The sequence below is a fragment of the Narcine bancroftii genome, chromosome 10 (assembly GCF_036971445.1).
Source record: "Narcine bancroftii isolate sNarBan1 chromosome 10, sNarBan1.hap1, whole genome shotgun sequence".
Taxonomy (NCBI): domain Eukaryota; kingdom Metazoa; phylum Chordata; class Chondrichthyes; order Torpediniformes; family Narcinidae; genus Narcine; species Narcine bancroftii.
Window position 1 is genome coordinate 104,566,327 of NC_091478.1, and position 12,269 is coordinate 104,578,595.

Below are 12,269 nucleotides of genomic sequence, written 5' to 3' on the forward strand. Positions count from 1 at the left end.
TGCTTCCTGCTGCATTTAGTCAGGTAGGTATAGATAACAATTCCAAATCTAAACCCTTCTGTCTCTGTGGGTCTGATTTATGTTTTAGTAATGGTATTCCTAATATTAACAGGTTTATTTAACTGAAAATTCCAGGCCATTGAATTTTGTCAATTTTATGGCCAAAAATTTCCTTGGTACCTGAAATTAAACAGATGGCCTATGACCTGTTTGCTTGATAGCTCAGTGCTTGAAACTCACCAACCCAATCCATGTCGATGGGGGCTAATGAATTGGCCTTTCATTTTCTGCTTCAGTGCGGGATGTGTGAAGGAAATAAGTTGTTCAGAATCACAGCTGGGTTTGAGATGGAGCTATTTCAATGAGGTTGGCATCTAGGGGTACCACTCATGAGACATTGGCATTTTCCTGGGATCCTTGTGCACAGAGGTAGCAGAAATTGAAATTATGCACTTCATGATCTCCATTGGAATTTCCAAAATTTCATTTATTTCATTCAGTTAGATTTTTTAACATAAAAAACAATTGGTGCTGTAACCTAATTTCCAGGGATATATTTTCAAATAGTCACTTGAGTATTCATTGTTTTTACAACATGTCACCCTCACTGTGGAATTATTGCACCAACACTATCCTCTGTATGGTATAAACAACTAGCCTTATTAACGTTGACCAGAGAAATCCTTAAGGATCTGATCTGGCCAAAATGTGACTCCAGATCTATCATTTGGTTGACTTCTAAAAGCCCTTTGATATCCCAGCAGGCCATTGTAGGCAATGCCCATTAAGGATTGATAATAGATCTTGAAAGATGAATTAAAAAGATTCTGGTGTCTTTGAGATTTATCTTGGAACCAAAATGCAATGAAATCAAAGTCATTCAAGAATATTGGATGAGTAGATCATGCTCCAGTCTGATCAGTTCAGCAGCAAATTGTGATGAATAGGTGTTTGTATACTATCGAGCAGGTAGAATAGAATGATAGAGGTGGGGACCATTGGAATATTTAGACAGATACATGAATACAAAAGTTTTAAAGGGATGTATGTTGAATACAGACAAATGGAACGTGTTTCATCAGCAGGTAAAAGATGGGCCAAACGGTCTGTTTCCAAGATGTAGAACTGAGTCATATTTCTCTTTATCAAAGATTGGACAGTGGAGGAATCTAATGTTATTTTTTAATAGGCTGACCTGGTTAGTGAACGGTTAGCACAATGCTATGAAAGCGTCGATGACCAGGTTTCCATTCCTGAACTCTCTGTAATGAGTCCTCCCCATGTCTGTGTGGGTTTCCTTTAGATCCCCTGGTTTCCTATCACCCTTCAACAATTTGTAGGTTCATTGGTGTTTTGTGGGGGGGGGTATGAGCTATTGGGTCAGAAAGGCCTGTTATGATTCTGTATGTCTAAATGTAATTGGAAAATGTGAACCTTGCAAAAATAATAATAATATGGAAAGATATTCGTTGTAAAACATTTGATTAAACTACAGGATATGTTTCCATAAACACACAGAACTAGCAGGTACTATTCAGTTATGAAAACAGGAAAATAAATCTAACACGGTATACAAATATTTATGAATAAGGTAAAATACTGTAACTGAAATAAAGAATTCCAAAGCTGTTGCTATTTTCATACGATAACAGTTAAACAAATCTATCAAGTAAATGGCATTTGGAAAGTATATCAATTCCCAGTCCACTTACAAATGAGAGCAAATTGAAGGCAACATTCAGCATCTGTAGACTTTAACCCCAAGGATTTAGGAATGTCATATTTTTTGTGAAAATTGCAATGTATTGGATGCAATTTCAGACTTTATTCAGCCAATGGAATAAGAATCATTATAAAAATATCAAGTTAATGTTGCCAGCACCATTACGATTTCTGACTACTTTCTTTGTTCTCATTTCTCACCATGCAGCTAAAATGTGTTCATGTAGTTGATAAAAACCAAAAGCTTCCCTCATAGTGCCAGAATTGGTAATCCTCTGTGCCACTCAGTTTCTCCATGCGAGTACATGGCAAGACAATTCCCAAAAGTGCATCAAATGAGACAGGTTTAGGAACGTTGCCTCATTCCTGTGCACTTCACAGGTCACTGACTAGCTCAAGAGAAAAGCCTAATAAAAGTCTACACGTTCTCTGGGCAATTTGTGCATTGGGCACATTCAAAGCGTGAAACTGAGAGGAATAGAAGTTTGGGGAAAAGAATTAAATCTGGACACTATTGCATTATCTTTCACGTTGCGCTACAATCAGAAACAAATGGCTTTAAAGCATTTTAAATAACTACTCTGACCAATGTATGCAACTCCAGATGAAACATCCATGATTAAAGCATAACTTTTGAAAATCTTTCTCGTGTGTGCATGCGTGCACATTCCTAAATGCTATAAGATTGTTGAGGTTAAAGGGAACATAAAACTTGGGACTTACAGATATTTTAAAAATTGTTATTCAAGAGATTTGGATGTCTCCAGGAGAAATTGATGGCTCTATAAATGGATACTTTCACCAGTTACAAAATAAAATTCTTTGGATATACAATAGATATGCATTTGAAAGCAAAGTCATTAAATATTAACATTAAATTTGACTTTCAAATTGTAAAACCAAGATTGGGATCGAAGAATCCCAAAACTATAAGTCAATCACAAAGTTCTCAACACACATTTTGATCATTTCCTGGATCCATTAATGGTGTGACATTGAATCTATCGAACATGCCACTCCTGCTGTAAGATTTGAGGATAAATTGAAAAGACGGAGGCCCTCAGCAGATCAGGCAGCAATCATGGGTAGAGATGTTCTGGCAATATTTCAGGTCATGACCATTTAATGAGGCTCCAGTAGGAAAGGATGAAATCACGTCTATCTCCTAAATAGCAAGGGCGCCACGGTTAGAGTAGTGAGTAGCACGATACTATTACAGTACCAGCATCCTGTGTTCAAATCAAAGTCTGAAAGGAGTTTGCATGTTCTGCCCGTGTCTGTATAAGTTTCATCTGGGTGCTCTAGTTTCCTCCAACCCTCCAATATGTATGGGGTTGGGGGTTAATTCGCATCATTGGGTGACACGAGTTTAAATACTGAAATCGGCTTCTACTACGCTAGAAATAAAACTTAAATGTTAATATTAAGGTGGAAAATTGTGGGGGGGAAAGCTAAGAGAGGTAATAGGATGTTGGAATCTTGATGAAAATGTGGTCAAGGAGATAGAGGGCAGCCGAACCTTCAGAAGAGAGTAGCGAGAGTGTTTAGGAGTAACCATTTGCCTCATATCCAACAGAAGTCCCAGTCATTGGGTAAATGGGCCAGGGTTTTCTGGTCATCATTCACCCTGATACAATATCACTCATGGGTCATTATTTTTGTTTGTGACAATGTCATAAACATGTCAAATTTTTTTGATTATTTACTCTAACATTAAATAATCTAACATTGAATCCAAAGGTCACAATCCATAAACTTCATTGGTCACATGTTCATTTCTATCAGTAGTACTCTCTGGTTCTTGTGTTTATGTTCAAAATAACACTTCTGGGAATTTATATTTAAGGAAATGTCTACCAGGGAGTGTCTATCAACAGATTAAGGATACTATGAACTAGTAGGTTTGCGGTATCCTTGGCCTCTGGATCATTGGCTTCTGCTGGCCATTGAATCCCATGAACCCTCATGATCTCAGAGTATCATCAAATCTCTACCATAATCAGGACTGTTGTCTCTGGGAGGTGCATTATCCTCAGCCCTCACCTCATTGCCTGCCGTGCACACTGTCTGAAAAGACAAGGCACCCATGTTCAGAACAAAATCAATTTCCGTCAATTAACTGATGGAAACAGCAGTTTCTTTGTCTAACTATCTTTACCTCTTCTGGATGATGCAAGACCTGCTGAGTTCCCCCAGCATTTCTGTGTATTCACTACAATCACAGACTTCATGTTTCACTCCTAATGATTTCCAGTTTAAACCAAAAACTATCTCATTACTTTACACTAATTGGCCAACTCCCTCAGACGTCATAACAGGGTGAGATCCAATGCTGGCCCAGTTGAAATGAACTTTAATGACATTGATACCTTTGATCCAGAAATATAAACCTAATGATGCCGGCAGAAAGTTCCAAACAATTGCACTTCTCTCCCTAATGGAGATGATCTCAGATTATTGACTCAGTTTCATGTTTCAACACCTGTTAGAATTATAGTTTTGTTTAAACTACCAAATGGTTCTAACATCGGAGTCTGATCTGTAATGTCGAACTCCTGATAAATTGTCAAATTGCACTGAAATGCCCTTGGCAGAACATAGCATTTTCTTTTGGATTCTATAAAGTATGCTGCTGGATTCCAATAACTGTACAAAATTAGAGGCCACTTTTGTAACACAGTCCACCAAGATCTGGAATACAACTGCCAAAACTCACTTCACTGGCAACAACTGTTGATGTTGGAAATCTGAAATTAAAACAGAAAATTTTTGGAGCTGTTCAGAATCCCATGATCATGTGAAACATTAACTGCTTCTCACTGCATAATTAATATCAAACTAAGGTCAAGAAATTACATCCATTTGAGTGTGGTTTCCATGAAATCAACTTTATCTAGATGAGATCATACTGGTGATCAGACTTAATTGAACATTGGACTGGCTACTCCACAGGATTCAGCTCAATAGACCTGGCAAATGTTTACAGCCAATGTAGGAGCAAAATGAGATGCCATTGTTTCCTTGTTATCTTTCACACGGCATCTGCCAACTTCAGTTTTCATTTGTCACAGCCACCGAAAATGCATCAGGAGTTCTCCCTTGACAGGTCACAGCCATTTGGTATAAAATCAATGAGCTGTGTGCTGCAAGGTCTGCCTCATCCCATGTGGGCATAGAGCCTCTCATTGGATAGATTTGATCAGGCCAGAACATTCCATGGAGGATGCCCAGAAAGTTAGGAAAAGACAATCCATTTCCTTCGCCACATATTTCCTAATTTTCATTGTATTATGCACTGACAGGAGAGAGCCTTTTCAGGTCATTGATAGCAGTGGTGAACACAACTGTGAAGTTATAGTGAGTATGTCAAGCAGTTCCTGAGGTGACTGGACAGGACCTATTTTAGAACATGGTTCTTTCTGGAAAAGGTGCTGGGAGGTGCTGCTAATGTGCTTGAATCCAACTTCACAAACTTAGACCGGGCCACTCCAGGCACCAGAAAAAGGAAAAGAATCTAACATCCAGATGCAACTGAGCATTTTAAGCACTTTCTTTTTTCATTTGGCACTTCACCTGGTACCTTTGATTCACCCCATCTGTTTGTGTTAAATTCAGAACCAGGTCCAAGATGTCATTGTATTGTGGAATTGATTTATATTGTGGATTAATATCAATAAACTGGATCATTCTACTGCAAGGGCATTTCATTACCCTGCATGAACATGATGTATTTGCCCTGCTGAAGTATATAAACAAATGTAGAAATGAATTAGCTGATATGCGAAAATAAATCTGCATGTGGATAACTGACTCGAAGCCAAATTTGCCATATTAAGAACATAAGGTTTTCTTACCTTTTAGAAAAGTGAATTTAAATGAATGCATGGTTATTAACCAGCACATAAACCAAACCATTTATACCATTTATATAAAAAACCCACACAAAGTTTCATTCATTTAATCTGAAATGGTATTATATAATAGCTTTTCCTATAAGAGTGTAGTCTGCTAGACACTTAGGTATGCATTCTAGACTAAGGGGACTATAGTACTCAACAGGAGTAATGTAATATTTATAATATTTCAGTTTTTTTGGCAAACAAAATTTGGCTTTAAACTTGCCAAAGCTGCTTGAGCACATTTTTAATATTTTAATATTTCCTATCAGCCCTTAATATATTCAACAAATTCTAAATGTATTTAGAATCCTTTCATATTACATAATGGACAACGGTTACTTTTAAAACCCAGGGTTTATTATCTGGAAAACAAACCCATAAACTCTTTATGAAAATACAGTAGCACATGTTATTCTTCTTCCAGCATTGGCATTTTATTTAAAAGCATTAAAGTGATCCACAAATAATGAGATGCCTGTCTCTCATTTGCACACAACAAAAAGCCAATAATGAGGCCTTTACCAAAGTAATTCCTTTAGGTCCATCTGAGGGCACTGCATGAACACGAACGTTACTTCTGAAAGATGCCAATGTGGGTACTTATTTTATTAAGATAAACTAAAATAAGGAAATTGATCAATGGAAGTATTCGCGGGCAGCCTTTCTCAAACTGGCTTAACATTCCAGTCTTATTGACATTTTATTTGCCAATAGAGTGTGGAGCCACGGAATCTATTCTGACCATTAACATGTGGACCACAAATCTGCCATATACATTAGTGAGTCAGTTCCTTCAGTTTTTCTTCATAACAGGAGGACATCTGTTACGCATAGGCCGCCGCTTCACTGAAGAATAATACTCTGATTAACTCCTAATGCTAAGTATGTACCGCAGCTGCTAGCTTGGGAAAACTTTGCCAAATGTTATGCTTCCAAAATTCTTTGTCAATGAAGAAATCAAGTACAGAACAACTCTGATTTATCTGAAATGGTCGGGACCGGGCCTATTTCAGATTAACTCTTTTCGGATAACTGGTCATTTTTTAAAAACAGCCCAGTAGCTACAGCAAATCACTGGTTACAGCGTTTAAACAACAAGGAAAGGCTTTTTAAGCATGAAATAATGTTTAATTTTCAACCTGTGACATCAGTTTGGCTCCAAAAAAATTTTTGGATAACTGAGGACTTTGGAGCATCTGATTTTGGATAATCGGAGTTGTCATTACCAATGTAACGGTAAAAGTTGGTCATCAGCAAAATGCAATGACTGCTTAAATCCCAGTAGTTCTTTGCTCAATCTCTCAAAACAGACATCTAAATTCAAATACTGAGAGGGTCTGCATTTAATATATTTTAACGTGTGCATATGAAACCTTGTTGTTAATTCAGAAGAGCTCAGAGGTTAAGTGCATCAGATTGAGCAATAAATATGCTGCTTGCACAAGTCAAAAGAAATATTACTATTAATCAGATAGGATTTAGAATTCAATGCATTAATTTTATCTCTGCTGCTTGAAAGGTATTGTAATCATTCGAACTGGACACTTCAATGAATTGACATTATCAATTTTTCATTAGACAAAGCGAGAAATGCACTCGGTTTTAATCAAAATTGCCGAATTCTTGTGGAACTAACCCTCATCTCTGAGAATCCTGTTCAACTTGTGTGCCCTATTTAAACTAATCCATCCACTAAATAGGATAATTTGCCAAAGTTTCTGTATGGGCACATGAGCAATTTCCTGACCCTTATATCAATTTTCAATATCAACTAAACTGTGGTTCACAGCTCTTCATTGAATTCAAGCAGTTTAAATCTTTGATACTTTGCAAGAAAACCTCCTGCATCCATATGCAGTATAAAGTAAAAAATTAGTTTGAGTATTTCCCTTTGTATGTACACGGTTGTAAATGTTTGAATCAATATAATAAGAACCAAACCAAAGCAGACAATGTGAAGAAAAATATTTATTTGTACATTTCCATGGATCTGCACTCCTGGAAAAGAGTAATTTGTCCCAAAAAGAGACTTTGTCATGCATAACATTCGTCAGAAGGTTACTCATACAGTAAATCTAATGGATGGGAAGTTTGTGAGAGCTCATCTGTATTTTGTTGGTCTATGTCTTAATTGATCCTCAATTATTTAAACTGAGCAGGTGTGTTAATACACAGGATTTAAAAAAAATTTTGGCATATTAGTCATTACTTTATTTTCTTAGTTATTCAGTAATGATATTATTTTCATCTAACTCCATTTATATAGCATTTCTCACACAAGAAAGAAATCTTAAATTGCTTTGTTAAGCAGAAACATGGTCACCGAGCACAAGACGAAAAATAAAAGATGGAATTAAAGGATTGCAGAGAATTATGTCAAATCAGTAATTAAAATCAAAACAGACTTATTGAGATCATCAATTTACAAAATGAATGCATATACATGGTTGGATGAAATGAGTGTTCATTCTCATATCTAGGTATAATGCACAGATGCACCAAAATTGTTACTTGTTGTGGCCAAACATGAACATTAGATATATGAATTCTTTGGCTTGCCTTCGCGGACGAAGATTTATGGAGGGGTAAAAGTCCACGTCAGCTGCAGGCTCGTTTGTGGCTGACAAGTCCGATGCGGGACACGCAGACACAGTTGCAGCGGTTGCAAGGGAAAATTGGTTGGTTGGAGTTGGGTGTTGGGTTTTTCCTCCTTTGTATAAAATAAACGATCACATTATGCTAATATATAAAAAGTAGTAATAAATACAAAAGGATAGATAAATAAATATTCACGGTTGCAGTTAGTGAAAGAAAATTGTGATCTTTTTTCAATGGTGCAGATAGATCTTTAGGTGAGTCTGGAGTAGTTTATGGTTAGGGTTAAGATAGTGCAGGGAAGTGCAAGGTCCTGAGGTGCTGGACTTCTATATCATTTGCCTTGAAGGTAGCAGTGAAAAGAGATTGTAACCAAGGTGATGGAAATCCTTAGTGATGCGGTCGACCTTCTTGAGGCAGTGTCTCATGTAGATATGTTCAATAGACAGGATGTCAGTGTCTCTGATGGACTTTGCCACTTTCTGCAACCTTCTGTGTTCCTGGGCACTCGAGTTTCCATACCAGACCATGATCAACCAGTCAGTATTCTTTCCGTAATACAAAATACTTGCAGAAGTCCGATAGTGTATTTGATGACATGCCAAATCTCCTCAGACACCTTAGAAAGTGATTTATTTCTTCATGGATGCCAGAAAGTGTTTTTGTGTGGACTCCCAGGAACTGGAAGGTACTAACCCCCTCCACCGCCAACTCATCAGTGGAGTTGAGTGCCTGGTCCTTCAGCCTCTCTTGCAAAAGTTCTCAATAAGCTCCTTGGTCTTTACTAATGTTGAGACCACAGTTATTGTTCTGGCACCAAACAATTAGATCCTCATTTTCCATTCTATTTTATTTTTAATTTCAATTACATTTGTTTCATTTTAATTTAATTTAGAGATACAGAAACTGGCCCTTCTGGCCCACGAGCCTGTGCTTGCCCAAACACTCTACGCCCATGTGACCAATTAACCTTCCAATTCTGAAAGTCCTTGGAATGTGGGAAGAAATTAGAGGAGCCAGAGGAAACCCACACAGAGGGAAAATGTACAAACTCCTTACAAACAGCACTGGATTTGAATCTGGTTCATTGGTGCTGTAAAAACATTGTGCACTATTATTTGGTCAACAACTGTGGTCTCATCAGTGAAGTTATAGATTGCGTATCTGTCAGGAGGAAAAGAGCAGTGAAAACAGGTGAAAAACAAAATACATACACACACTGGGCTTCTAAAATGAAAGTGATCAGGCTGTTGGAATTGTAGATCTTTAGAAACCTAAGGACACAGGCAGTGGAATTGTTTGTTCTTTATAGGCAATACACGGACAAGTTTCTCTTGTGTCTTGGTGTGAGCTTGCAGGCGCCTCAGATTGAAGAGACTGCCATCCGTGCGGTACCGGATGTAAACAGCGTCTTCATTGTTGGGGTCTTTCATGGCTTGGTTCAGCATCATGCTGAAGAAGATTGAAAAGAGGGTTGGTGCGAGAACACAGCCTTGCTTCATGCCATTGTTAATGGAGAAGGGTTCAGAGAGCTCATTGCTGTATCTGACCCGACCTTGTTGGTTTTCGTGCAGTTGGATAATCATGTTGAGGAACTTTGGGGGACATCCGATGCGCTCTAGTATTTGCCAAAGCCCTTTCCTTGTCCGTGAACTACTCTTTGCAGATGATGCCGCTTTAGTTGCCCATTCAGAGCCAGCTCTTCAGCGCTTGACGTCCTGCTTTGCGGAAACTGCCAAAATGTTTGGCCTGGAAGTCAGCCTGAAGAAAACTGAGGTCCTCCATCAGCCAGCTCCCCACCATGACTACCAGCCCCCCCACATCTCCATCGGGCACACAAAACTCAAAACGGTCAACCAGTTTACCTATCTCGGCTGCACCATTTCATCAGATGCAAGGATCGACAATGAGATAGACAACAGACTCGCCAAGGCAAATAGCGCCTTTGGAAGACTACACAAAAGAGTCTGGAAAAACAACCAACTGAAAAACCTCACAAAGATAAGCGTATACAGAGCCGTTGTCATACCCACACTCCTGTTCGGCTCCGAATCATGGGTCCTCTACCGGCACCACCTACGGCTCCTAGAACGCTTCCACCAGCGTTGTCTCCGCTCCATCCTCAACATCCATTGGAGCGCTCACACCCCTAACGTCGAGGTACTCGAGATGGCAGAGGTCGACAGCATCGAGTCCACGCTGCTGAAGATCCAGCTGCGCTGGATGGGTCACGTCTCCAGAATGGAGGACCATCGCCTTCCCAAGATCGTATTATATGGCGAGCTCTCCACTGGCCACCGTGACAGAGGTGCACCAAAGAAAAGGTACAAGGACTGCCTAAAGAAATCTCTTGGTGCCTGCCACATTGACCACCGCCAGTGGGCTGATAACGCCTCAAACCGTGCATCTTGGCGCCTCACAGTTTGGCGGGCAGCAGCCTCCTTTGAAGAAGACCGCAGAGCCCACCTCACTGACAAAAGGCAAAGGAGGAAAAACCCAACACCCAACCCCAACCAACCAATTTTCCCTTGCAACCGCTGCAATCGTGTCTGCCTGTCCCGCATCGGACTGGTCAGCCACAAACGAGCCTGCAGCTGACGTGGACTTTTTTACCCCCTCCATAAATCTTCGTCCGCGAAGCCAAGCCAAAGAAGATAGGCAATACAAGTGAAGAGAAATTATTCTTCCAGCTTAGAATCACAGCTAAATGGAATGAAGACAAGGTGGACATCTCAGACAAAAATAGACTAATAAATACAAATAAATTTCCCCGATCAGCTACTACAGAGACTTGTTTTATTTTAATTTGTCACCAATAAGAGTTCAAAAATTGGCTTCAAAGAGAATACAGGGCACGGTATTAAACTAAAATGGTATAACTGTCTTCCAGACAAAGAAAGTTTTTCATGGGCATGCCTTGCCATTAACTATGGTAAATAAAACAAAAGGGAATTTTCCCTCTCTCAGCTGTCTGCTAACATACTTTAATTTTTATTCTGTTCAAGATCTGTAAATTAAATCAGGTTACCTCTGTATTCCTTGAGGAAATATTTGAGCACGATGCAAATTGGCAACTAGTATTGACTTTTATATACTCAAGAAACTCTGAGAAAATGTGCGATAGTTTTATGAAAATTGTTTTGAAAATTAATTTTATTTAACTATATTTAGGAGAATATTACACATTACAGAAATCAATGATTAAAAACAAATCAAGGTGGACCATGAAAATTAATGGACCAGTACTATTTCAGAATGGATGTGCCACATGTAAGTGTGGACGTCGGCCAACCAACTGTGCCTGCTTGAGATGTATGGGGTTGATATTGCACAACTATTTCCCTGAACCAGTTTCCTATGAAGAATCCCAGTCCCGCTGCTGTTAAAAGGGCTCTGTTGGGATTGTATTACAGTATCTGCAGTCGACTGATTTGCTGCCTGAGTCTATTTTGGTAATGCCACAGGCTTGTGATAACTGACTAAAAATACCTACTGCCTGTAGTGAAAGTGCTTCTGGGTGAAACCATCATTTTGTAGGGCTCTTTGGTCTGAGAACTCAAAGCAAAACTGATTTTCGACGGTACAGCTGACAGAGAACTATTTCAGTGGTGTATATTGTTTCAAGCACAATTACGTTTATTCTTAATAGGCTCAGGGCATTCTACCTCCCAATAAGTTTGATGATAAATACAATGTCTATGTTATCTTCTTGCAACCCCCACCCCTGCCCCTTTTTCTATAAGAAACTGAAATAATCAGCCAGTTGAAAGGTCTGTCCTTCAACTTCTCTTTGTGATGGAACAGAGCATGTGGCGAGGTTTTGTATGTAAAAACATAGGGTTCCTTCTCAAGTTATAGCTGGAAATCAATTTTCTTTCATGCCATTGATTCAGGTCTTGTTATCTGCTCTTGTGCTTGATGAAATATTGGTTTCTTTACTCAAAAAAAATGGGGAATTCCATTCTTAAATTCTACTACCCCTAATACTACTCAAAACAATTGATTGAATAGTCTCTTTCTCACTAAAATCATTTAAAGTTGTAGTGGAAACAA